Here is a 26,738-nt window from a genome sequence, read left to right as displayed (position 1 = left end):
CAATTAGAGATCATAGTTGCTTATGCCATGCTTGATTAGCTATGAGTTATAATGGTTTACCTTGCGTGCCAACATGCTATTAAAATGGTTGTGATGTGGTATAGTGGGGTGGTATCCTCCTTTGAATGATTTAAGTGACTCGATTTGACACATGTTCACACATGTAACTGAAACAAATCAACATAGCCTTCATGATATTTATGTTCATGGTGGATTATATCCTACTCATGCTTGCACTTAATGTTTATTAATTTTAATGCATGTTCATGACTGTTGTCACTCTCTAGTTGGTCGCTTCCCAGTCTTTTGCTAGCCTTCACCTGTACTAAGCGGGAATACTGCTTGTGCATCCAATCCCTTAAATCCCAAAGTTATTTCATATGAGTCCACCATACCTTCCTATATGCGGTACCTACCTGCCGTTCCAAGTAAATTTGTATGTGCCAAACTCACTACAACAAGAACCCACATACACCAACGCATATCTACCAATGATTTAATAATATGTGTTGTTTTTGTTTGGGTCAACCACCCACCTCCCACGAATAGTTAACCTCCCGTATCTATCTCCACATTAATAATATGCTAGAGTCACGGGGGGTTTACGGGGTTGTTACGGGGTTTGTTAGGATTGACTGGCTAAGATTTTATTAAGTGAGATGGGCCCACCAGTGAAAATCAGGGGGGGGCAATTAGAGGAGAGCATGCATCCAGGTCCGTGAAAGTCCGTGATTGTTATCCGTGTGTGTAGTATTATCGGTCCCCGTGCAAATATGACGCAGCCAAGCACGTAAAAAAAAGATCTTTTCTCTCCACCATCTCTCCGCCAATTCCCCCTCTCTCACACACGAGCTCAGTTGCCATATTGTTACGGCCGCCACCTCCAATTCCGGCTAGCTCCGGCGCAATTCCACACCACCGCTCACTGTCCAGGCTCCCCATCAGTGCTCTCCTCTGATCCCTTGCCGCGACGACGTCCTCCGCTCATCGTCCCGGCTTCGCCTCCCTGTTCTTCTCTGATTCTCCACCGCGGCGACATCCTCCGCGCCCCAGCTCACCGGCCCGGCTCCCCTCGATGCTCTCCTCTGATGCTCTGCCGCAACAACATCCTCCGCGCTCCCGCAGCAAGCCTAGTCGCCATGGGTCGCATGCGTGGCTCCCGCCCACTACCCCACGTCTCCGGATGCCGGGTTGCCGTCTCAGGCTCAACCGTGCTGCTTCGCATTGGCTACATCAAATCCAGCGTTGACGGTCCGGTACGGTGCTTATCCTCTCTGCTCTTAACCTCTCTGGTTCTATGTGTGGAAGGCCATCGTTCCATGGCAGAATCTTTGCCGGCCATGACGGCGACCTATGTGACCTTGATCTATGCGGATGTGTGATTGGGTGATTCACGACTTATCTGTATGTGTTAATTCAGGAATAATGTTTGCACCCTCCTTTTCTCAATAGTTGTTTCTTGTGATATACATTAGGTTTTATGTTTCTTGCTGCTATGTGCATGCAAAATTAATAAATATTTTTGTGAGGATGATCATGGTAGACATGTTAGATGTGATAGTATCTCGAGAGATAACCTAGCTGTTAGCATGTGACCAAGTCATGGAAGAACATTCCTTCAATTATCAGTCATAGGCGAGCACTAATATCTATGGAATCATGATTATTTTTAGGAGAGAAAACATATCTCAGTTTTATGAATCCTTACTCATTTCCATGTCACACATCTTATAATACTGTATGTATTTGTCATAACATTTCTCTTTATTGTTTAATCCTTAATGTCATCTTCCCGAACAGTTTCTGAAACTGACTTTGCTTCAACCAACATGTTTGTATTTGTTCTTTCTCTTAACAGGTAAATCTTCACGACTTGCATATTGCAATTAGAGGAGCCTTGTGTTTATTGCATGTCAAGGGCTCTTCTATTCACGTATGTTTTCCTTCTGCAATTTTGGAATTCTTTGCCAGGTGATGATGCTGGCATGGCACTCTACATAAAAGACTTTTCCTGCAAACATACACTGCAATGGTAAATAAGACGTGTTGTTGACCCTGTCTTCACAGTTCCCACGTCCTTTTTTCCTCAACTCACCCCTACGTTTTGTTATTGAGAGTGGCAAATTAGTTTCATATTTTTCTGTAAACATCCCTGATCCCACTTTCTCTAGAAACAAAGCCCCCTATTTTTATCCTAAAGATGCCTAAACAAATATGCACCCATCTGTTGCGGCCATGGCCCCGTCCCAAATCTGATGTTTCTTTTTCATGGTTCTTTCTGCAGGTTATGAGAATTTCGTTTCTCCTAGTACACCATATCAAAGCAAGACTAATACATGATCCCAAGCATGAGTAGCACGAGAATAATGGTGAGACGGAACTAACTAATGCTGGGATTTTTGGAAAATTGAAATATCCAGTTCTGTATATAGTCAGTATTCTTGGTTACCTACTTATCATTTAGTTGGTTGCTGAATCCATCTCACTGTTAATACAATATGATGTTTGGATAATTGTTAGTAAGAAATACATGCTGAGGGTTGTTCACAATGAACAGCCACATCCGATTGGTCAAAGATGCTCAGTGTTTTATGTAACACCCCAGGAAGGAAGAGAGGGAGAGGGGATCCAGATCGAGGCGAGAGGAGGGAGGATGGCTTGGAGAGGAAGAAGGAGAGATGGATTGCAGAGGAAGGTTTCAGATACAGGAATTGTCCACACACACATCACACCCACGGCCACAGGCGGCCTCTTTTAACACCACCCACTCACGCCACTTGGCTGGCCAGCTGGCTGGGCCCACCAGCCAGCTCTAGAGCACACTAATCAGAGATTAGGTGTGGCATTCCTCCCTCCTTAAGACGTGTCTTCTTCTTCTTCTTCTTCTTCTTCTTCTTCTTCTTCAGTGTCGTCTTCGTCGTCTGCCTCCGCCCAGAGTGGTGCTGACGGAAAACGGTGGCGGAGCACGTCGTAGTCCTCCCATGTCGTCGGCGCGGAGTCGCCGGTGCCCCACTGCACCTTGAGCTACACCACCGGCGCATCGCCGTGCTTCATCATACGCCGGTCCAGGATGCGCGTAGGGGCGAGGTTGTCGACGAAGAGGTCCGGCACCTTGGGCAGCTCGCCGTACACCGGTGTGAAGTCGGGGGTGAAGGGCTTCAGCTGCGAAACATGGAAGACAGGGTGGACCTGGCTTTCTGGCGGCAGGTCGAGCTTGTATGCGAGCGTGCCGATCTTCTCGATGATCTTGTACGGACCAAAGTACTTGAAGGCGAGCTTGGCGCACGGGCGGTTGACCACCGAACGTTGAGCATAAGGCTGAAGCTTGAGCAGCACCTGTTCACCCGCCTGAAAGTGACGCTTGGTGCGGTTGCGGTCGGCGTTCTTCTTGAACCGGCGCTGGGCGCATTCCAGCTGGGCGCGAATTTGCGCAGTGTGCGCCGCCCAGTCCATCTCCTCGTCCGTCGGCGCTAACTCCACCCAGGACGCCATCGCGCCTAGATTGGCTTCCTTGCCGTAGAGAGCCTTGAAGGGAGTGCCATTGAGCAATGCATGGAATGTCGAATTGTACCAGAACTCTGCCATTGGCAGCCACCGGCGCCATTTGTGCGGCGAGTTGTGAACTGCGCAACGGAGGTACAGCTCCATGCACTGGTTCACCCGCTCGCTCTGGCCGTTTGTCTGGGGGTGATAGGCTGTTGAGTAGAGCAGTTTGGTGCCTGCGCCCGCGAGCAGCTCACGCCATAGATGGCTCGTGAAGATTTTGTCGCGGTCGGAGACGATGGACGCGGGAATGCCGTGCAGCTTCACCACGTTCTCCCAGAAGGCGTGCGCAACCTGCTGGGCGTTGAAGGGGTGGCGGAGGGGAACAAAATGGGCAAACTTGGTGAAGTGGTCGACGACCACCATGATTGTGTCGTACCCCTCCAAGCGCGGCAAGCCTTCGACAAAGTCCATGGTCAGGTCTTCCCAGGGCGCTGTTGGAATGGGCAGCGGGGCCAGGAGACCCGCCGGCTTGATGTGCTCGTGTTTGGCCTGCTCGCACACCGTGCACTGCTGCACGAACTCGGCGACGTCGCGCTTGAGCCCCCGCCAGTCGAAGTGCTTGCGCACGCGCTGGTAGGTGGCGGTGGAGCCGGAGTGGCCGCCCACCGCACTGCAATGCAGCGCGGCGATGAGCATGGTGCGCATGGCCGAATTGGCCCCAATCTAGAGACGACCTTGGCGCCTGATGATGCCGCGATAGAGCTCGTAGCCTTGATCATCTGGACTGTGCACCGCCAGGTGTTGTAGCCGCTCCTGGGCGTCGGCGTCGGTGACGTAGGAGTTGGCCACCTCCTACACCCAGGCTGGCCGGCATGTGGAGAGCGCGGCCAACTCGAACTGCTTGCCCACGCGTGAGAGCGCGTCGGCGGCGCCGTTGTCCAGTCCCCGTCTGTACTGGAAGCAAAATTGCAGCCCCACCAGTTTCACCATGGCCTTGCGCTGGAGCTCTGTCTCCAGGTGTTGTTCACCGAGGTTGTAGAGAGACTTGTGATCTGTGATGATGTCAAAGGGGCGCGCTGTAAGTACTGGCGCCACTAGTCGACGGCCATCATCACGGCGAGGAACTCCTTCTCATAGGTGGAGAGCTTCTGATTGCGCACGCCTAGTGCCTTGCTGAAGTATGCCACGGGGTGCCCATCCTGCACGAGCACCGCGCCCACGCCCGTGTCGCAAGCGTCCGTCTCGATCGTGAACGGTCGCGCGAAGTCTGGCAGCGCCAGAACAGGTGTGGTGACCATCGCCTGCTTGAGCGTCTCGAACGCTGTCTGCGCCTGCTCGGTCCAGGAGAACCCTTTCTTGGTGAGCAGCTGCGTGAGTGGCTTCGCGATGATGTCGTAGTGCGGCACAAACTTTCTGTAGTAGCCCGTGAGACCGAGAAAGCCGCACAGCTCCGTGGCGTTCGTCGGCGTCGGCCATTGCTCCATGGATTGTGTCTTCTCCTTGTCCGTGGCCACTCCCTCCTTCGAGATCACGTGGCCGAGGTAGCCGATGTGGTCAGCAGCGAAGGTGCACTTGGATTCCTTGACGTAGAGCTGGTGCGCGCGGAGCAGCTCGAAGACGATGCGCAGGTGCTCCTCCATGGTCTCGCTGAAGACAAGAATATCATCCAGAAAGATGATGACGAACTTGCGGACATACTTACCAAAAACGGTGTTCATCAGGCACTGAAAAGTGGCCGGCGCGTTCGTGAGACCGAACGGCATGACTCTGAACTGGAAGTGCCCGTGGTGCGTCTTGAACGCCGTCTTGGGTTCGTGCTCCTCACGCATTCGGATCTGGTGGTAACCAGCACGCAAGTCCATCTTGGAGAACACCGCTGCGCCGGCCAATTCATCCAGGAGCTCGTCGATGATGGGCAGCAGGAACTTGTTCTTAATGGTGGCATCATTGAGCCGGCGATAGTCGACGCAGAATCGCCAGGTGCCGTCCTTCTTCTTCACTAGCAGCACCGGCGCGGCATAGGGACTGACGCTGGGTGTGATCATGCCCGAGTCCAGCATCCCCTTGACCTGACGCTCGATCTCGTCCTTCTGCAATGGCGAGTAGCGGTACGGGCGCGTGTTCGCGGGGATCGCGCCCTCCACCAGCGTGACGGCGTGGTCGTACTGGCGATGCGGAGGGAGCCCCTGCGGTGCCGCGAACATGTCGGCGAATTCCTCGAGCAGGTCCGCGAGCGGTGTTTGACTTGCGCATTGCGAGCCGGATGCGGTGCGGGGCCGCAGATGTCCACCATGGCCATGGCCCAAACGTCGTTGCCGGCAATCATCTTGCGCAGCTCCTCGGACCCGACGGCCTTGAGCGAGGTGGCCGGCTTGGGGGACACGCCGCGCAGAGTGACCTCTTCGCCATCATGTTGGAACTTCACCCACTTGTCCTGCCAGTGGCACGTCATCGGACTGTTCTGGGCAAGCCAGTCCATCCCCAGAATGCCGTCGTACGCTCCGATCTCCAGCTCGCGCATGGGCGTCTCGAAGGTGTGGCCCTGCATCCACCACTTGACGCCGGGCACCATGTGCGTGCAGGTAAGCTTGTCGCCGTTGGCCACGCACACCTCTGTCGGCGGCATCTCTTCTGTGGTGAGGCCGAGGCGATCGACAAACGCCTTGTTGACGAAGCTGTGGGTGCTGCCCGAATCGAGCAACAGGAGCATGACCTGGTTTCCGATGAGGGCGCGCAGCCTGATTGTGGTCGTGGAATCCGTGCCGTCGAGCGCCTGCGACGAGAGGAGACAGCACTCTGGCGCGTCCGCGGCCAGAGCAGGGGGTTGCGCCACCGGGCCCGGGTCGTCGAGCAGCTGCAGGGCATGGATGGTATCATCCGAGAGAACCTCACCATGGTCACCCACGTTGATTGTGAGCAGTTGCGCTGGCTGGGCACAGCGATGCTCTCTGGAGCAGCGAGCGCCGCACTTGAAACAGAGGTTGTTCGCATGACGGAAATCGCGTAGCTGCCGCTCCCACGCGTACCCGTCTCCTTGGGCGCGAACCGGCGCGGCCACGGCGCGATGTGGCAGTGCCGCTACGGCTGCTGTTGGTGGTGGCCGGCCCGCGGGTGTGATGCGGGGTCGCGCGCAGGTCATGCCCAGTTCTTCCTCTTGGATGCGCGTGAGCACCGAGGCGTGCATGATGCTTGAAGGTGCCTGAAGATGCACCGAGGCACGCAGCTCGTCCTTCAGGCCGAGGAGGAACTGCGTCATGAAGAACTTGGTGTTGATCGACGGATCGACAGCGAGCAAGTGGTACATCTGCTCGTCGAACATGGCGCGGTACTCTGCGACGGTGCCTGTTTGGCGGAGTTGAAGCAGCTTGTGCATCACCACCTCAAACTCGTCGACGCCGAACTCCTCCAGGATCGCCGACGTGAAGACGTCCCACGTGATGTTGCGATGCGTCTGGCGGAACGCTTGAAGCCAGTGTGCGGCCTGGCCGTCGATGTAGAGCGCCGCGGTGGCGACCCAGTGGTGGGCAGCCAGCTTGTAGAGCTCGAAGTAGGCGATGCAACGGTCCAGCCACAAGTATGGCGATGTGCCGTCGAACTTGGAAAAATCGTGCTTCGGGGGTTTGTGGTACTCGTTGGTGTGGTAGCCTGTCGGAGACGCGGTCGGTGCGGCGACAAATCCGCCCTGTGGTGGCACGGGAAGGAGGGGTGGGCGGTGGTCGCCCAGACGCGCGTGCGACGACGACGGGCGCGCCGGATCTGGTATGGGGCGCGGCGGCGAAGGAGGAGGAGTGGGCGGTGGAGGTTGCTGGTGCGGTTGCGCGGGCTGGTGAAGATGCATGGTGACCGAGCCTGACGGAGAGGCCGATCCTTCCACTGTCTTGCGTGTGAGGTCGAGGTCCGCCTAGGTCAGATGAAGCTGCCGCGAGAGGCCGCGCATCTCCTGCGAGATCTGCGCGTTGAAGACGGCCTGGAGCTCGATCTGTTTCTCGTGCGCCACCTTCTGGTCGTCGATTCTGGCGAGCAGCGTCTCCAGCATCTTGGTGATGTTGTTGTTCCCCTCGTCCATGGCGGCGAGAACTTGCCGCGTCGCCGCCGAAGCCTTGGAAGGAGCCGTTGTCCTGCTCGAAAGGGCGTCGAACCCCGCGACGGATTCCGTGCGGCTCGCCGGAGCAAACCACACCGGCGCGGTGGATGTTACCGACTCCCAATCAAGCAAGGAAGAAAAATTTCGGCGGTTTGATGGCTCTGATTACCAGTTGTAACACCCCAGGAAGGAAGAGAGGGAGAGGGGATCCAGATCGAGGCGAGAGGAGGGAGGAGGGCTTGGAAAGGAAGAAGGAGAGATGGATTGCAGAGGAAGGTTTCAGATACAGGAATTGTCCACACACACATCACACCCACGGCCATAGGCGGACTCTTTTAACACCACCCACTCACGCCACTTGGCTGGCCAGCTGGCTGGGCCCACCAGCCAGCTCTAGAGCACACTAATCAGAGATTAGGTGTGACATTTTAATATGCACTTTCTTATCTGAATGAGCATTGGATATTGAGAACCAGTCTACTAAAATAAAGAGAAATACAATGTCTTGAATTTTGACAGAAAGGGTTAAGACTTGAAGTCTTTGTGATTATACTTCATTGCATGGTGATGAATCTTTCAGTAGTGTATATTATTGTTATTTTTTCTAGAATGATGATACAGATGTTGCAAGTATATGCATTTTCCACTTCTGCATTTTGGTCCTTTTTGGTAAATTTATTCAGTACACTGACATAGGTTCTATAATCTGCAATGTTATTTAGTAAACTCAGGTTGAAAAAAAATTGTATTCAGATTAGTGATTAGCTCACATCTATATATAAAATCAAAGTCTTGGTAAATCACATTTATGAGTATGTATCACAGTACCTATGGTGTGAATTATTTTCTTTGAACATAAAGTTTTCTTAAATTGTTGAAGCCTTTCATCCACTTGTAATTTCTGAAGAATTGCATATCTTTTTTTAGTAAACAAAGCATGGGCGGGATGTTCGCCCATGATATTTTTTGAGGGAGGTACCTCGTTTCTTACTCCGCATGTTCTTTTTAAGGTTTATGTTAACTCAATTGACAAGAAAGACAACTACCAAAAGTGTTTGTTAGATGTAGGCTAATTCTCCTTTTCTGTCTAGAGAGCTACTAATTGCATGTACTTCAACCTTTGTATGGCACTCCTCCTTTAAAATTTTATGGATATTTTAACCTAATTTTCTCTACTATAAGTTACTCATCTCATTTCTCCGTTGTTGCAGATTGCCAAGATAAATTGATGATGCATTGCTTGGGTGTTGACTGCAAGGTCAAGAATAGGGCTACTACTATGTAGATAATTGGAATGATATTTTCAGGGTCAATGTTTCAAAACATTATAGTTGATTGCAAGGTTTAGAATGGGGCTACTAATAGATAGTTTCACATCTTGTAATCTCTGGATCGTGTTATTTGTAATGCAACACAACCAATTTAATATATGAGACTTCCTGTTTATTACATTGTGGCTCCTATTCACTATCGGCATCTATCTAATAATGTGGATGTCAATATCTGAAATACCATCATTTGTTCATGCTATTTAGCAAAACCATTCCAATATGTCCATTTGAAACTCCTATTGTGTTGGTTAGCCACCAACTCATATGAAGTGTTGTTAGGCTCTAACCTTATTCGTTGCTATCTAACAACGCTTCTACATGTTGTTTACCAACCCATTTGTATACATTGTTGTAGACCCTTCCAACGCCACCAATGAGAACACATAGTAATCCGTTGGTGTAGACCTTAGCAACACATATATGGACATATGACAACACATTGATGCGTTGCTAAAGGGGGGTTCCTGTTGTAGTGACTCTAAACCTTCAAATAAACATTCTGTTTTGTATGCTCGAATAGCTCATGTATCAACTAGGGCTGTCCGTATCTTCCATGCTAGGCGGGTTATTCTCAAGAGGAGTGGACTCCGCTCCTCATTCACGAGAAAATGGCTGGTCACGGGGATGCCCAGTCCCATGCTTTATGCTTTATACAAACAAAACCTCCCCTGGGACTGTTGCTAGTTGGAGACACTCGTTGTTTCGAGCAAGTCATGCATTGATGCTTGTTGGTGGAGGGGGAATATAAATTTTACCATTCTTTTTGGGAACCGCCTATAATGTGTGTAGCATGGAAGATATCGCCATCTCTTGGTTGTTATGTTGACAATGAAAGTATGCTGCTCAAAATATTATTTATCTCTATTTCAAAATCGAGCTCTGGCACCTCTACAACTCCCCGCTTCCCTCTGCGAAGGGCCTATCTATTTACTTTTATGTTGAGTCATCACCCTCTTATTAAAAAGCACTAGCTGGAGAGCGCAGCTGTCATTTGCATTCATTACTATTAATTTATATTGGGTATGACTATGATTAGATCTCTTTTACCATGAATTACAATGTCTAGTTAGTCCTTGATCTTTAAAGGTGCTGTGCATTTATGTTTTGCGGTCTCAGAAAGGGCTAGCGAGATACCATCCTGTTATATCATATTATGATTGTTTTGAGAAAGTGTTGTCATCCGAGATTTATTATTATGGCTCGCTAGTTGATTATGCCATTGATTTGAGTAATATGAGACCTAAGAGTTATTGTGAATGTGGTTAGTCATAATCTTTGCTGAAAACTTGAATGCTGCTTTACATATTTACAACAACAAGAGCAAACAGAGTTTGTAAAAGTTTTTCTTTATCACTTTCAGTTTGTCAACTGAATTGCTTGAGGACAAGCAAAGGTTTAAGCTTGGGGGAGTTGATACGTCTTCGTCATATCTACTTTTCCAAACACTTTTGCCCTTGTTTTGGACTCTAACTTGCATGATTTGAATGGAACTAACCCGGACTGACGCTGTTTTCAGCAGACTTTCCATGGTGTTATTTATGTGCAGAAACAAAAGTTCTCGGAATGACCTGAAACTTCACGGAACGTCTATTTGGAAAAAATAAAAAATCCTTGCAAAAGATGAAGACCAGGGGGCCCACACCCTGTCCACGAGGGTGGAGGGTGCGCCTGCCCCCCTAGGGCGCGCCCCCCTACCTCGTGGGCCCCCTGGAGCTCCTCCGACTTCAACTCCAACTCTATATATTTGCTTTCGGGGAGAAAAAATTCAGAGAGAAGAATTCATCGTGTTTTATGATACGGAGCCGCCGCCAAGGCCTAAAACCTCTCGGGAGGGCTGATCTGGAATCCGTTCGGGGCTCCGGAGAGGGAGATTCGTCGCCATCGTCATCATCAGCCATCCTCCATCACCAATTTCATGATGCTCACCGCCGTGCGTGAGTAATTCCATCGTAGGCTTGCTGGACGGTGATGGGTTGGATGAGATCTATCATGTAATCGAGTTAGTTTTGTTAGGGTTTGATCCCTAGTATCCTCTATGTTCTGAGATTGATGTTGCTATGACTTTGCTATGCTTAATGCTTGTCACTAGGGCCCGAGTGCCATGATTTTAGATCTGAACCTATTATGTTTTCATGAATATATGTGAGTTCTTGATCCTATCTTGCAAGTCTATAGTCACCTACTATGTGTTATGATCCGGCAACCCCGAAGTGACAATAATCGGGACCACTCCCGGTGATGACCATAGTTTGAGGAGTTCATGTATTCACTATGTGTTAATGCTTTGTTCCGGTACTCTATTAAAAGGAGGCCTTAATATCCCTTAGTTTCCATTAGGACCCCGCTGCCATGGGAGGGTAGGACAAAAGATGTCACGCAAGTTCTTTTCCATAAGCACGTATGACTATATTCGGAATACATGCCTACATTACATTGATGAATTGGAGCTAGTTCTGTGTCACCCTATGTTATGACTATTACATGATGAACCGCATCCGGCATAATTCTCCATCACCGATCCAATGCCTACGAGCTTTCCACATATTGTTCTTCGCTTATTTACTTTTCCGTTGCTACTGTTACAATCACTACAAAACACCAAAAATATTACTTTTGCTAGTGTTACTTTTGTTAGCGTTACCACTACTATCATATTACTTTGCTACTAAATACTTTGCTGCAGATACTAAGTTATCCAGGTGTGGTTGAATTGACAACTCAACTGCTAATACTTGAGAATATTCTTTGGCTCCCCTTGTGTCGAATAATTAAATTTGGGTTGAATACTCTACCCTCGAAAACTGTTGCGATCCCCTATACTTGTGGGTTATCAGGCCACATTCTTCCACAAGAAACACCCCATGTCCAAGTACAAGAAGAAGGAGGAAGAGCCCCTCTTGTGGAGTCTCCACAAGGGAAGTCATCACCGACACCACTTATACAAGATGCTTCGGGAGATCATGAACCAATCCGAGAACAAGATCAAGTCCCTCATATTCCTGAGCATAATCAAGATCTAACTCTTCCAAATAATGAAGAACCAATCATTGAGGCTCAAGATCAAGCTCAAGGTCATGATCAAGATCAAGATCAACACCAACCGCAGGTGTCTTCGTCTTCAACACTTCCAAATGAGCAAGAACTTGTGGTTGCAAAGAGAAGAGTGTCTCCAAGGCTAAAGCAATCCCAAGGGGAAGCTTCTTCATCAAGTCCAAAACCAAGTGAAGAAGAGCTTGACCTCAAAGAGCAAAAAGTGGCCGCCAAGCTAAAACATCTTCAACACCTCACCGAGAACATCTACGGAAGCATCAAAAAGGGGGTAACTACTCGTAGACGTTTGGCAAACTTTTGTGAACATCACTCATTTGTCTCTTGTGTTGAGCCCCTTAAGGTGGAAGATGCACTTGACGATCCGGATTGGATAGATGCCATGCATGAGGAACTCAACAACTTCACCCGCAACAAAGTGTGGACCCTTGTAGAAAGACCCAAGGAATTTCATAATGTCATTGGAACAAAGTGGATTTTCAAGAACAAACAAGATGAACATGGACAAGTAATAAGGAACAAGGTAAGGTTAGTGGCACAAGGTTTCACCCAAGTTGAAGGTTTGGACTTTGGTGAAACTTTTTCCCCTGTTGCCCGTCTCGAATCCATTCGCATCTTGCTTGCTTATGCCTCTCATCATGATTTCAAATTATATCAAATGGATGTTAAGAGTGCATTTCTTAATGGTCCTTTTAAGGAGTTGGTGTATGTCAAGCAACCTCCTGGTTTTGAAGACCCCGATCATCCCTCTCACGTTTATGAACTCCATAAGGCGCTCTATGGACTCAAACGAGCACCTCGTGCTTGGTATGATCACCTTACGGTGTTCCTAAGCGAGAAGGGGTTCCAGATTGGGGTAATGGATTCCACTCTCTTTACAAAGAGGGTAAAAGGAGAGTTTTTTGTCTGCCAAATATATGTTGATGATATTATCTTTGGGTCCACTAACCAGGCTATTAACGTTGAGTTTGAGAATCTTATGACTAAGGAATTTGCGATGAGCATGATGGGAGAGTTGAAGTTCTTCCTCGGTTTTCAAGTGAAGCAATTGAGAGGAGGAACCTTCATCAATCAATCTCGTTATATCCAAGACATGCTCAAGAGATTCAAAATGCAAGATGTCAAGCCAATGAAGACACCCATGCCCACAAATGGTCAACTTCATCTTGATCCAAATGGTAAAGAAGTGGATCAAAAGGTATATCGCTCTATGATCGGTTCCTTGCTTTACCTTTGTGCATGTAGGCCAGATATTATGTTGAGTGTGTGTGTATGTGTGCAAGATTTCAGTCCGCTCCTAAGGAGAGCCACTATTCGGCAGTGAGAAGGATCCTTCGATATTTGGTTCATACCCCTATCTTGGGCCTCTGGTATCCCAAGGGATCATCATTTGAGTTAATGGGTTACTCGGATTAGGATTGGGCCGGAGACAAGGTTGATCGCAAGTCCACTTCCAGTTCATGTCAATTCTTAGGGAGGTCATTGGTAAGTTGGTCTTCAAAGAAGCAAAATTGTATATCTCTCTCCACAGCCGAAGCCGAGTACATTGCCGCCGGAAGTTGTTGTGCTCAATTATTATGGATGAGGCAAAGTTTGATGGATTATGGTGTCAAATGTGACAAAGTACCTCTTTGGTGTGACAATGAAAGTGCCATCAAGATCGCCGAGAATCCGGTTCAACATAGCAAGACCAAGCATATTGAGATTCGCCATCATTTCATTAGAGATCATGTGGCCAAGGGAAACATTGAGTTACTCCATGTCAACACCGAGAATCAACTAGCAGACATCTTCACCAAGCCTCTTGAAGAATCAAGATTCCGCGAGTTAAGGCATGAGCTAAATATCGTGGATATTAGTAACTTGGGATAAAATCCTTGCTCATACACACATACTCATGTATTATCTTGCTTAGATGTAGGCACGTGTCTAGGGGGAGCTAGCTCAACTCATGAGCTATCTTATCCTAGAAGTGCATAAATCAAGCACAATCTTTCACATTAGCCACTTTAGGTGGTACTTGTGCTTCAAAGATGAGTATTGGTCTTGGGCCCAAGGTTCATATCTTCGCGGTGCCATACCAAATAAACTCAAACATGGTAGCCTCGGCCACCGCCCTCTCTTGAGGGTTGTGTCCGTGTTTGTTTCGGGTGTGTGGTGTGTTGGTTTTCTTGTCTTTTTGTTTTTCTCTCTCTTGGTGGGTGTTTCTCGCTTCTCTTTTGGTACAAGTGCTCCACATATACCCTTCTCGTAGTGATAGGACATTCCTTGCGGCGTATTCAGAAATATAGACCGAGTGTATTGGTGAAGAAGGGCTAAGAGTCCACACTCAACCCTATATTCAAAAATTCACTCATGTCAAAATTCCTGAATACCCCGTGCCCACGAGCCTGTACCGTGCGCACGGGGTCTGCGGTTTCTGGCCCTGAAGAGGTGGGGCGTGGGGGGCTCGGGTTCATTCCCACCCATTCGCCCCCTCCACACCCCAGGAAACCTCCAGCGCCGCCGCCGTCGCCTCCGCTCGCCGGAGCTCCTCCGGGCTTCGTCGGGCTTCTTGCTCCGTGGATCTGCATTAAGATGGGATCCTCCTCCGGTTGGTCCTGTCCCCTTGCTCTCTCTCCATGAGTTCCTATCTAGTTTTCTAGCTTTAGGGTTTCCTTGCTCCCTAGATTCATTTGGCCTCTACTAATTTTAGATAGAAGTCTAGTGCATAGATCCTATGGTCCCTCTGCTGCACCCACTCCCGGAGTCCGTTCTGGAAGTGGCTGCCGCTGGGAGACCCCCGTGTCCACGAGGTGTTTGACCCCCGTGCGCACGGGGCCCTGTGTCCACGGTCATGTACCGTGTGCACGGGCTATCCAGGAACTATTTGCTTGTCTTCTGTCTATCCCCTTGCCATCCATCTTGCACTTGTACTCATTTGTGTTTTGTGCTTTGTGTTGTTGGGTGTTTGCGTGTGTTTCAGATTCCGCTGACAAGAGGGCTGAGCTTCGTTGCAAGCGCCCAAAAGGAGGATCAAAGGAATTCACGATTGCTCGTCGTCAGCCATCTGAAGGCATGGGTCAGGGGTCTGGGTCAGGTCAGGGCCGTGCTCGCCGTGCAGCCTCAAAGCGGCCGGTTGTTGAGGCCTCCAATAATTCTGAGGAAGAATATGACTCGCAAGATGATGCTCTCTATGACAACCCCAATGTTGATGAAGAGATAGAAGAAGAGGATGATCATGTTGATGAAGATGAAGAGGAGGAAGAGGTGTCTAGTCCCGAGCAAGCCATTCCAGGCGGGCGTGACCTCCGGAATATGCCTATTTCCAAGTGGACCAAGCCAGAGCTCTGGGCTGAGAGACAGAGCCATCCTTATGCAGCTGCCACTGGTATGGGAGTGGATCCCCGCTCCAAGAATGAGTTTCAACAAAGGGTCTATCATGAGCTTCTTATGACCAAGTCAAAGAAGTTTGCTCCTCACAAGCAGGTCAACACCGAGAGTTTGCGCGACAATGATCATCTGTATCGCGGTGTGTACTCCGCTCTTGGCAGATTGGGTCTCATTCCGTTTGTCACATTCAACCATCCCTATAATGAAGATCTAGTGATGCAGTTCTTTGCCACTCTGTTTTTCTCCAATGACTCTGCTCGCACCCTCACTTGGATGTCTGGAACGCATCGGTGCTCGGCTCCTATGGCTAAGTTCTCTGAGATCATTCCCTACCCATTTATGGATGCAGAGGCTATTTCTGATGAGTTTGGCATTGTTAGGGAGAGTGGGCAGCGCACTAAGGATGAGATTGCTTTTGCTTACAAGCAGGAGAAGTCATTTTTCACTGGGTCCATCAAGGATCTCTTGCCCCTCTATGACACCATGCGCCATATCCTGAGGTATACCCTCACTCCAAAGGCCGGCGATTCCCATAACATTCGGAGCTCCATGCTAGATGTCTTTGTGTATCTACATCAGAAGAAGAAAGTGGATGTTCTGGATTTCATGTACTATGAGCTCCGCTAGTGTGTGCAAGAGAACAAGTCCTTGATCTATGCTCCATTCATACAGGCTTTGATTGAGACCGTCTGTCCTGCCAAGTACATTGCCTCTTTCAAGACCTCTGTTCCCAAGCGCAACTCCAACTGGACCCCAGCTGCTCCTGCTCCTTATGTGCCTATCAAGAAGGAGCGCAACCCTAGGCCTGAGGATCGTGCTACTTACACTCCAGGCATGTACTCTACTGCACGGATCCCTCGTGGTAAGGCCAAGTCTGTTGGTTCTGAGGTCGTCTTTGCCCGGGGAGAGAAGAAGTCTCTGTTCAAGTCCTTGAGCAACATGTTCAAGATGTGCCAGTCAATTCAGCGCCGTCAAATCAAGGAAATCAACAAGGAGAAGCTTGTTCGGCGTGAGCAGAAGGCAGCGAGAGCTGCAGCTGGTGAGGTGGTTGGTCCAGGATCAGAGGACAACGACAGTGAGGCCACTGCTCGATCTTTCCCGATGGCAGGGTGGCGCTTTGATGATGATGATGATGCCTCGAGTGCTCCCTCCTCTTGTCTAGCGGGTCTGGGTGTCGCCATTTGTCTCCTTTTTGTTGTCTTGATGACAAAGGGGGACAAGTGGTGTGTTCGTGGGTGTGTTGTGTGTGCGTTGACATCTCAAGCCTTGTGTTTCTCGCTGTTGGTTGGTTTTAGTTGGCTTGAGATACTCTTATTTACTTTCCGTTTGTGTGGTTGTGTGAGCTTCTCAGTTATAGTTGTGAGACTCTACCTTTATCATTGAACCTATTGCAATTATCTAATTATGCTTATCTTGGGTCTCACTTTATTTGCTCACCACACTTTGTCATGAGATCTAGGCACCGTTATAGGTTTATTATGTTGAATCTCATGTCCTGACAATAATGATCTTGGTAGAGCCTCCTATGTGTGTACTTGATGCGTTTGTTTTCGGGCACCGATATAGGGGGAGCTTTCATGATGATTATTTGTCCCATGGCTTTCTTTCTGTTTATTCTCTATGCCATGCTCTAACCACGTTGTCATCAATGCACCAAAAAGGGGGAGATTGAAAGTGCAAGTGGCACTTATACTATATTTTGGTGTGATGACAATGTGGTTAGTTGAAATAATATCGGTTGCTAAAGTTTATCTCAGGATATTGGTTCCAAGTGCCCTCGATGGAGATGTGCGACCCCCCATTTCAAAAAGGGCAAAGGCGTGGTCTTTCGATGCTTCGAAGGTTTTAGCTTTTTGGTTTGCTTCGAGTTGTAGGAAAGACCGCACTATTAAGAGGGGTCTGTGTGGATGAAGGTTGTGTGGGAATGCCATTGCCGAACCTTTCTCTCTTATCCTTCCCACTCCTACCACCTAAAGAACCTAGTGTGCGTGCTGTGGTACTCAGAAAGCTTGCAACAGAAAGTTCCTGGGTACCCCGTGCGCACGAGGTCTTTTGACCCCCGTGCGCACGGGGTACTGCGTAACTCTCTGAGTACCCCGTGCGCACGGGGTCTTTTGACCCCCCATGCGCACGGGGTACTATGTAAACTCTCTGAGTACCCCGTGCGCACGGGGTGGTGTGAAAGTCTCTGAGTACCCCGTGCGTACAGGTCTGACTTAGCCCGTGCGCACGGGGTCCAACGGGCAGAATTCCCCACCAGCCAAGAACACTATATATATGCCCTTCTTCCAGCTCCAACCCCTAACCCTAATGTCTTGTCGAGATCCACCTTTGCTACACCCCATTTTGCTCGATACTCTCAATCCCTCCACCCAAGCTTGTTGAAACTTTGGGGATTGGGAGAGCAAGACCCAATCTACAACTTGACCAAACCAAATCGTGTTTCCCACAACATTTCTTCCCCTTTGACTTGTTACTCTTGGAGCTTGGGCTCCTAGGCGGCTAGAGGTTCCTCTGGAAGCTTCCTTGCTTGTGGTGTGCTCCGGAGAAGTTTGTAAAGGTGTGGTGGTCGCCTTCAAGACCAACCCCGAGTGATTCGAGGCTCATCCGTTGGGGGTGACTCGAAGGAGATCACGGTGAGCCTTCGGTGGCATTCTGCAAGCTTTGGCTCTGGCACCGCTCCAAACGGAGAGTAGCTCTTCCCTAAGGAAGAGTGAACTTCGGGTTAAAATCTGCGTCCTCGTCTCTGTTACCTCTTGAGCACTGCGTTGGTTTTCCCTTGAAGAGGAAAGGGTGATGCAGTAAAGTAGCGTAAGTATTTCCCTCAGTTTTTGAGAACCAAGGTATCAATCCAGTAGGAGACTACGCTCGAGTCCCGTGCACCTACACAAACAAATAAGAACCTCGCAACCAACGTGATAAAGGGGTTGTCAATCCCTTCACGGTCACTTACAAGAGTGAGATCTGATAGATATGATAAGATAATATTTTTGGTATTTTTATGATAAAGAGAAATAAAGATGCAAAGTAAAAAATAAACGGTAATAAAAATAGCTAAGTGTTGGAAGATTAATATGATGGAGAATAGACCCGGTGGCCATAGGTTTTACTGTGGCTTCTCTCAAGAGCATAAGTATTACGATGGGTGAACAAATTACTGTCGAGCAATTGATAGAATTGAGCATAGTTATGAGAATATCTAGGTATGATCATGTATATAGGCATCACGTCCGCGACAAGTAGACCGAAACGATTCTGCATCTACTACTATTACTCCACACATCGACCGCTATCCAGCATGCATCTAGAGTATTAAGTTCAAAAGAACAGAGTAATGCTTTAAATAAGATGACATGATGTAGAGGGATAAACTCATGCAATATGATATAAACCCCATCTTGTTATCCTCGATGGCAACAATACAATACGTGCCTTGCTGCCCCTAATGTCACTGGGAAAGGACACCGCAAGATTGAACCCAAAGCTAAGCACTTCTCCCATTGCAAGAAAGATCAATCTAGTAGGACAAACCAAACTGATAATTCGAAGAGACTTGCAAAGATAACCAATCATACATATAAGAATTCAAAGAAGATTCAAATATTGTTCATAGATAATCTTGATCATAAACCCACAATTCATCGGTCTCGACAAACACACCGCAAAAGAAGATTACATCGAATAGATCTCCAAGAAAATCGAGGAGAACTTTGTAGTGAGATCCAAAGAGAGAGAAGAAGCCATCTAGCTAATAACTATGGATCCGAAGGTCTGAGGTAAACTACTCACACATCATCGAAGAGGCTATGGTGTTGATGTAGAAGCCCTCCATGATCAATGCCCCCTCCGGCAGGACGCCAGAAAAGGCCCCAAGATGGGATCTCACGGGTACAGAAGGTTGCGGCGGTGGAATTAGGTTTTCATGGATGCCTCTGATGGTTTGGGGGTACAGAGGTATATATAGGAGGAAGAAATACGTCGGTGGAGCAACGTGGGCCCCACAAGGGTGGAGGGCGCGCCTGGGGGAGGTGGCGCGCCCCCTACCTCGTGCTCTCCTCGTTGATTGCTTTACGTAGACTCCAAGTCCTCTGGATCACGTTTGTTCCGAAAATCACGTTCCCGAAGGTTTCATTCCGTTTGGACTCCGTTTGATATCCTTTTCCTTCGAAACACTGAAATAGGCAAAAAACAGCAAATTGGGCTGGGCCTCCGGTTAATAGGTTAGTCCCAAAAAATAATATAAAAGTGTATAAATAAGCCCATTAAACATCCAAAACAGAATATATAATAGCATGGAACAATGAAAAATTATAGATACGTTGGAGACGTATCAAGCATCCCCAAGCTTAATTCCTGCTCGTCCTCGAGTAGGTAAATGATAAAAACGGAATTTTTGATGTGGAATGTTGCTTAGCATAATTTTCAATGTAATTCTCTTATTTGTGGTATGAATATTCAGATCCGAAAGATTCAAGATAAAAGTTTAATATTGACATAAAAATAATAATACTTCAAGCATACTAACTAAGCAATCATGTCTTCTCAAAATAACATGGCCAAAGAAAGTTATCCCTACAAAATCATATAGTCTGGCTATGCTCTATCTTCATCACACAAAGTATTTAATCATGCACAACCCCGGTGACAAGCCAAGCAATTGTTTCATACTTTTGATGTTCTCAAACTTTTTCAATCTTCACGCAATACATGAGCGTGAGCCATGGACATAGCACTATATGTGGAATAGAATGGTGGTTGTGGAGAAGACAAAAAAAGGAGAAGATAGTCTCACATCAACTAGGCATATCAATGGGCTATGGAGATGCCCATTAATAGATATCAATGTGAGTGAGTAGGGATTGCCATGCAACGGATGCGCTAGAGCTATAAGTGTGACAAAGCTCAACAAAAGAAACTAAGTGGGTGTGCATCCAACTCGCTTGCTCACGAAGACCTAGGGCATTTTGAGGAAGCCCATCATTGAAATATACAAGCCAAGTTCTATAATGTAAAATTCCCACTAGTATATGAAAATGACAACATAGGAGACTCTCTATCATGAAGATCATGGTGCTACTTTTGAAGCACAAGTGTGGTAAAAGGATAGTAACATTGTCCCTTCTCTCTTTTTCTCTCATTTTTTAATTTTTTTTATTTGGGCCTTTTCTCTTTTTTATGGCCTCTTTTTTAATCTTTTTTTATATTTTTCGTCCGGAGTCTCATCCCGACTTATGGGGGAATCATAGTCTCCATCATCCTTTCCTCACTTGGGACAATGCTCTAATAATGATGATCATCACACCTTTACTTACTTACAACTCAAGAATTACAACTCAATACTTAGAACAACAATATGACTCTATGTGAATGCCTCCGGCGGAGTACAGGGATATGCAATGAATCAAGAGTGACATGTATAAAAAAATTATGAACGGTGGCTTTGCCACAAATACGATGTCAACTACATGATCATGCAAAGCAATATGACAATGATGAAGCGTGTCATAACAAACGGAACGGTGGTAAGTTGCATGGCAATATATCTCGGAATGGCTATGGAAATGCCATAATAGGTAGGTATGGTGGCTGTTTTGAGGAAGGTATATGGTGGGTTTATGATACCGGCGAAAAGTGCGCGGTATTAGAGAGGCTAGCAATGGTGGAAGGGTGAGAGTGCGTATAATCCATGGACTCAACATTAGTCATAAAGAACTCATATACTTGTTGCAAAAATATATTAGTTATCGAAACAAAGTATTACGCGCATGCTCCGAGGGGGATAGATTGGTAGGAAAAGACCATCGCTCGTCCCCGACCGCCACTCATAAGGAAGACAATCAATAAATAAATCATGCTCCGACTTCATCACATAACGGTTCACCATACGTGCATGCTACGGGAATCACAAACTTTAACACTATTTCTCAAATTCATAACCACTCAACTAGCATGACTCTAATATCACCATCTTCATATCTCAAAACAATTATCAAGCATCCAACTTTTCTTAGTATTCAACGCACTTATAAGAAAGTTTTTACTAATCTTGGATGCCTATCATATTAGGACTACCTTCTCAATTTAAGAAAATTATCATGCTGTTTTGTAGGACTCTCAAAATAATATAAGTGAAGCATGAGAGAACAATAGTTTCTATAAAACAAAACCACCGCCGTGCTCTAAAAGATATAAGTGAAGCACTAGAGCAAAAACTATATAGCTCAAAAGATATAAGTGAAGCACATAGAGTATTCTAATAATTTCTGAATCATGTGTGTCTCTCTCAAAAGGGTGTGTACAGAAAGGATGATTGTGGTAAACTAACAAACAAAGACTCAAATTATACAAGACGCTCCAAGCAAAACACATATCATGTGGTGAATAAAAATATAGCTCCAAGTAAAGTTACCGATGGATGACGAAAGAGGGGATGCCTTCCGGGGCATCCACAAGCTTTGGCTTTTTGGTGTCCTTAGATTATCTTGGGGTGCCATGGGCATCCCCAAGCTTAGGCTCTTGTCACTCCTTGTTCCATACTCCATCAAATCTTTACCCAAAACTTGAAAACTTCACAACACAAAACTTAAATAGAAAATCTCGTGAGCTCCGTTAGCGAAAGAAAACAAAACACCACTTCAAGGTACTGTAATGAACTCATTCTTTATTTATATTGGTGTTAAACCTACTGTATTCCAACTTCTCCATGGTTTATAAACTATTTTACTAGCCATAGATTCATCAAAATAATCAAACAACACACGAAAAACAGAATCTGTCAGAAACAGAACAGTCTGTAGTAATCTGTAACTAACGCAAACTTATGGAACTCTAAAAATTCTTCCAAAATAGGAAGACCTAAATAATTTGTTTATTAATCTGCTGCAATTGGAATCAATATTATATCACGTTCTGGTAATTTTTAACAATTGTTTTCGTGAACAGAAAGTTTCTGGAATTTTCAGCAAGATCAAATAACTATCATCCAAGAAGTTCCTATAGGTTTAACTTGGCACAAACACTAATTAAAACATAAAAACAAATCTAACCAGAGGCTAGATCAAAGATTTATTCCTAAACAGAAGCAAAAAGCAAAAAAACTAAAAGTAAAATTGGGTTGCCTCCCAACAAGCGCTATCGTTTAACGCCCCTAGCTAGGCATAAAAGCAAGGATAGATCTAGGTATTGCCATCTTTGGTAGGCAATTCTTCAATAAGGCACCTATAACCTTTAGGATTTTCTTTCTTTCTATTAATTATCAAACTTATAGGCACAAAATCGAAAAAAAATCATTTGTAGCAAATGGTTCCTTAATGATAGCAAAAAGATTGGGATGAACACTTATTGATTTGAGATCCGCAGTTTCCTTACTAGAGGATTCACCCTTATTTTTAGGAACATACATAAGCTTGGCAATTTTGGTAGGAGAATTTCAAGTGTTCTTTACGGAATAAAAGGCGGTCCCCAAGTTGGTAATGATACCCTCAAGTTTATCGATTCTAGTGAAATACTGATTTATTCTTTCATTAACTATGGGTTCCTTTTCTTTAAAAAAATTCAAAGTGACTCCTACCTTAGATCCATATTGGGTAATTTGGTTGTGGATCTTTTTATCCAAATTTTCAATTAACTCTATGGTAGCAACTTTATTTTCAATAATTTCGAGTCTTTGCATCACATGCTCCAAAGTTAACATAGTTCCATTAACCAAAAGAGGTGGGGGGCAAACAAATCTATCATAGCATTATAAAAATCAAAAGTATGGCTACCCAAGAAATTTCCTCCGGTAATGGTATCAAGAATGTATCTATTCCAACGAGTGATGCCTACATAGAAATTGCGAAGAAGAACGGAAGTAGATTGCTTCCTGGTAGATCTATTTTGAGCATTGCAAATTCTATACCAAACGTCTTTTAGATTTTCTCCCTCCCTTTGCTTAAAATTAAGAACTTCATTCTCGAGAGATAAAGGAGTAGATAAAGGACTAGCCATGATGACAAAGCCAACGGAAAAGAGAGGGCCAATAAAACGGCAAGGGTGAAGTGGGGGAGAGGAAAACGAGAGGCAAATGGCAAATAATGTAATGCGAGGGATAAGAGTTTGTGATGGGTACTTGGTATGTTGACTTTTGCGTAGACTCCCCGGCAGCGGCGCCAGAAATCCTTCTTGCTACCTCTTGAGCACTGCGTTGGTTTTCCCTTGAAGAGGAAAGGGTGATGCAGTAAAGGAGCGTAAGTATTTCCCTCAGTTTTTGAGAACCAAGGTATCAATCCAGTAGGAGACCACGCTCGAGTCCCGTGCACCTACACAAACAAATAAGAACCTCGCAACCAACACGATAAAGGGGTTGTCAATCCCTTCACTGTCACTTACGAGAGTGAGATCTGATAGATATGATAAGATAATATTTTTGGTATTTTTATGATAAAGAGAAATAAAGATGCAAAGTAAAAATAAACGGTAATAAAAATAGCTAAGTGTTGGAAGATTAATATGATGGAGAATAGACCCGGGGGCCATAGGTTTCACTAGTGGCTTCTCTCAAGAGCATAAGTATTACGGTGGGTGAACAAATTACTGTCGAGCAATTGATAGAATTGAGCATAGTTATGAGAATATCTAGGTATGATCATGTATATAGGCATCACGTCCGCGACAAGTAGACCGAAACGATTCTGCATCTACTACTATTACTCCACACATCGACCGCTATCCAGCATGCATCTAGAGTATTAAGTTCAAAAGAACAGAGTAATGCTTTAAGTAAGATGACATGATGTAGAGGGATAAACTCATGCAATATGATATAAACCCCATCTTGTTATCCTCGATGGCAACAATACAATACGTGCCTTGCTGCCCCTAATGTCACTGGGAAAGGACACCGCAAGATTGAACCCAAAGCTAAGCACTTCTCCCATTGCAAGAAAGATCAATCTAGTAGGACAAACCAAACTGATAATTCGAAGAGACTTGCAAAGATAACCAATCATACATATAAGAATTCAAAGAAGATTCAAATATTGTTCATAGATAATCTTGATCATAAACCCACAATTCATCGGTCTCGACAAACACACCGCAAAAGAAGATTACATCGAATAGATCTCCAAGAAAATCGAGGAGAACTTTGTAGTGAGATCCAAAGAGAGAGAAGAAGCCATCTAGCTAATAACTATGGATCCGAAGGTCTGAGGTAAACTACTCACACATCATCGGAGAGGCTATGGTGTTGATGTAGAAGCCCTCCATGATCAATGCCCCCTCCGGCAGGACGCCGGAAAAGGCCCTAAGATGGGATTTCACTGGTACAAAAGGTTGCGGCGGTGGAATTAGGTTTTCGTGGATGCCTTTGGTGGTTTGGGGGTACAGAGGTATATATAGGAGGAAGAAATACGTCGGTGGAGCAACGTGGGCCCCACGAGGGTGGAGGGCGCGCCTGGGGGAGGTGGCGCGCCCCCTACCTCGTGCTCTCCTCGTTGATTGCTTTACGTAGACTCCAAGTCCTCTGGATCACGTTTGTTCCGAAAATCACGTTCCCGAAGGTTTCATTCCGTTTGGACTCCGTTTGATATCCTTTTCCTTCGAAACACTGAAATAGGCAAAAAACAGCAAATTGGGCTGGGCCTCCGGTTAATAGGTTAGTCCCAAAAATAATATAAAAGTGTATAAATAATCCCATTAAACATCCAAAACAGAATATATAATAGCATGGAAGAATCAAAAATTATAGATACGTTGGAGATGTATCAGTCTCACTTGTGGTTAATCCTTTCCCGCTCCTTACTTTGTTGATTGTATGCTTGTTGGCTTGCTAATTAGTTTGTTGCCTAGCATACTTATCTTGGAGCTTGCTTGTCATATAGGTTGCATTCACCTAGTTGCATATCTAGTGAACTCTTTTATCCGCTAAGCCTTAAAAACGACAAGAAAGATTAAAATTTGTAGTCTCCTATTCACCCCCCCCCCCTCTAGTCGACCGTATGGATCCTTTAACTTACCAATGCGGAGTCCGACATCAGGCCCAACATGGAGCCTGTATGATCTAAAGGAACCCAACGGTGGGAGGAAGCCCTGGAGCGATCATCTCGGGGTGCAAGCCAAGAAAGGCGGTGGCCTAAAGTCGATTAGATCTCCATGTCAACCCAAACCCTTGTTATCTGTATAAGGTGAGGGAAGGGAGCAGGCTAGAAGCGGTATGTTGTGATCCAAATTCAAGTATAAATAGGGAGGTTAACTTCTGACGAGCGAGCGGAGCGAGGCCCGTTGCCGGTAGGCTTGGGCCGAAGCAGAGAGAAGCATGTTGGAGGGGTTATATATATCCTTTGTAAGCCGTTACACGAGATGAGTTGATCAGTTGTAATCCCCGGCGTTTGTAGCCTCCCCAGATATAATGAAGTTTCGCTGGCTGGCGCCCGTGTTTTTCTTTCCTTCGTGTTGGAGGAGTTTTCCACGTTAAATCTTGTGTCTCCTATTTATTTTTGTTCTTCATCGTGTTGATTTGCATGTCGTATCTCTAACAAGAAGCATCTACTCTCGTAGAAATATATTCTTGTATCAGAGAGACTACCGAGAGGAGGAAGACTGGACGAGAGTTGGTGCATGAGCCCGACCAGAATGATTGATGAATAAGGAAACAAAATAATAGCAAACAGAAAAGCCCCATGATTTGTCGTCGAAGAATTGGACTTGTTAATTCAGGTCAAATAGGAACTGGAGTTTGAATAGTGCCCCACTTGAATTGAAATTATGCACATTGCTTATTGGTCTTTGTTTGATTACTGTGCAGCTACTAAGCCGTTGGAGGTGAAAGCGGCGACAAATTGGTAAGGACTTGCCTTTTCCTTTTTGACAAACTACTTCACCTAAAGGTGAAAGTTACGGGAAGAAACATGGGCTGCCAGTGTGAGTGTTGCTTCTGTTTTACTTCTGTAAACTTTAGATGTAACTTTGTGCACAACGAATGGGTCTGTCACTCAACCTAATCTCCACTTCTTCGGTCAGTATAACTAACTTAGCTAGGGTAGTGCCTGCAAAAGTGGAGATTAGGGTTGCTAAAGCACGTTTAGGTCTAAACATAACCAAAATAAAAGGTTCCATGTGCATGTCACTGACGATCAGCTCAGTTAGTCAGGGAAGCTCCACTCCTTTAATTTCTTCAGTCTCCCCATGCTTTTTCCTGATAGGCGCATCCAAGGAGAGGTAACATGCGTGCACCAAGAAAGGTTCCATAAGTTTTTACTGGTGTGAGGCTCCAAATAAAGCTTCACTCCGTTTGATTTGTTTCTTTATATGTTTTCTCCAAAAGTGCACTGCTGGCTGGTCCTGGTGTAGATTAGGGTACTCACCACGGTAGGAGTACAGAAAAGAACAAGATGATTGTTTATGGATATATAGTTGATGACTTTCGTGTGATGCAT

At 46.3% G+C, this 26,738-nt stretch overlaps 1 long non-coding RNA gene across 1 annotated transcript; it reads left to right on the top strand.

Moving 5' to 3' along the window:
* The first annotated feature begins 692 nt into the window (after positions 1-692).
* Positions 693-2,611, top strand: LOC123175809 (uncharacterized). The gene is made up of 3 exons (XR_006488167.1): positions 693-1,256; positions 1,972-2,032; positions 2,285-2,611. It is a non-coding gene; the product is annotated as an uncharacterized lncRNA (long non-coding RNA).
* The last annotated feature ends 24,127 nt before the right edge of the window (positions 2,612-26,738 follow it).

This window comes from Triticum aestivum, chromosome 1D (assembly GCF_018294505.1).
Source record: "Triticum aestivum cultivar Chinese Spring chromosome 1D, IWGSC CS RefSeq v2.1, whole genome shotgun sequence".
Lineage (NCBI taxonomy): Eukaryota > Viridiplantae > Streptophyta > Magnoliopsida > Poales > Poaceae > Triticum > Triticum aestivum.
The sequence above is the reverse complement of the archived record's forward strand: the minus strand, read 5'-3'. Positions and strand labels throughout refer to the sequence as shown.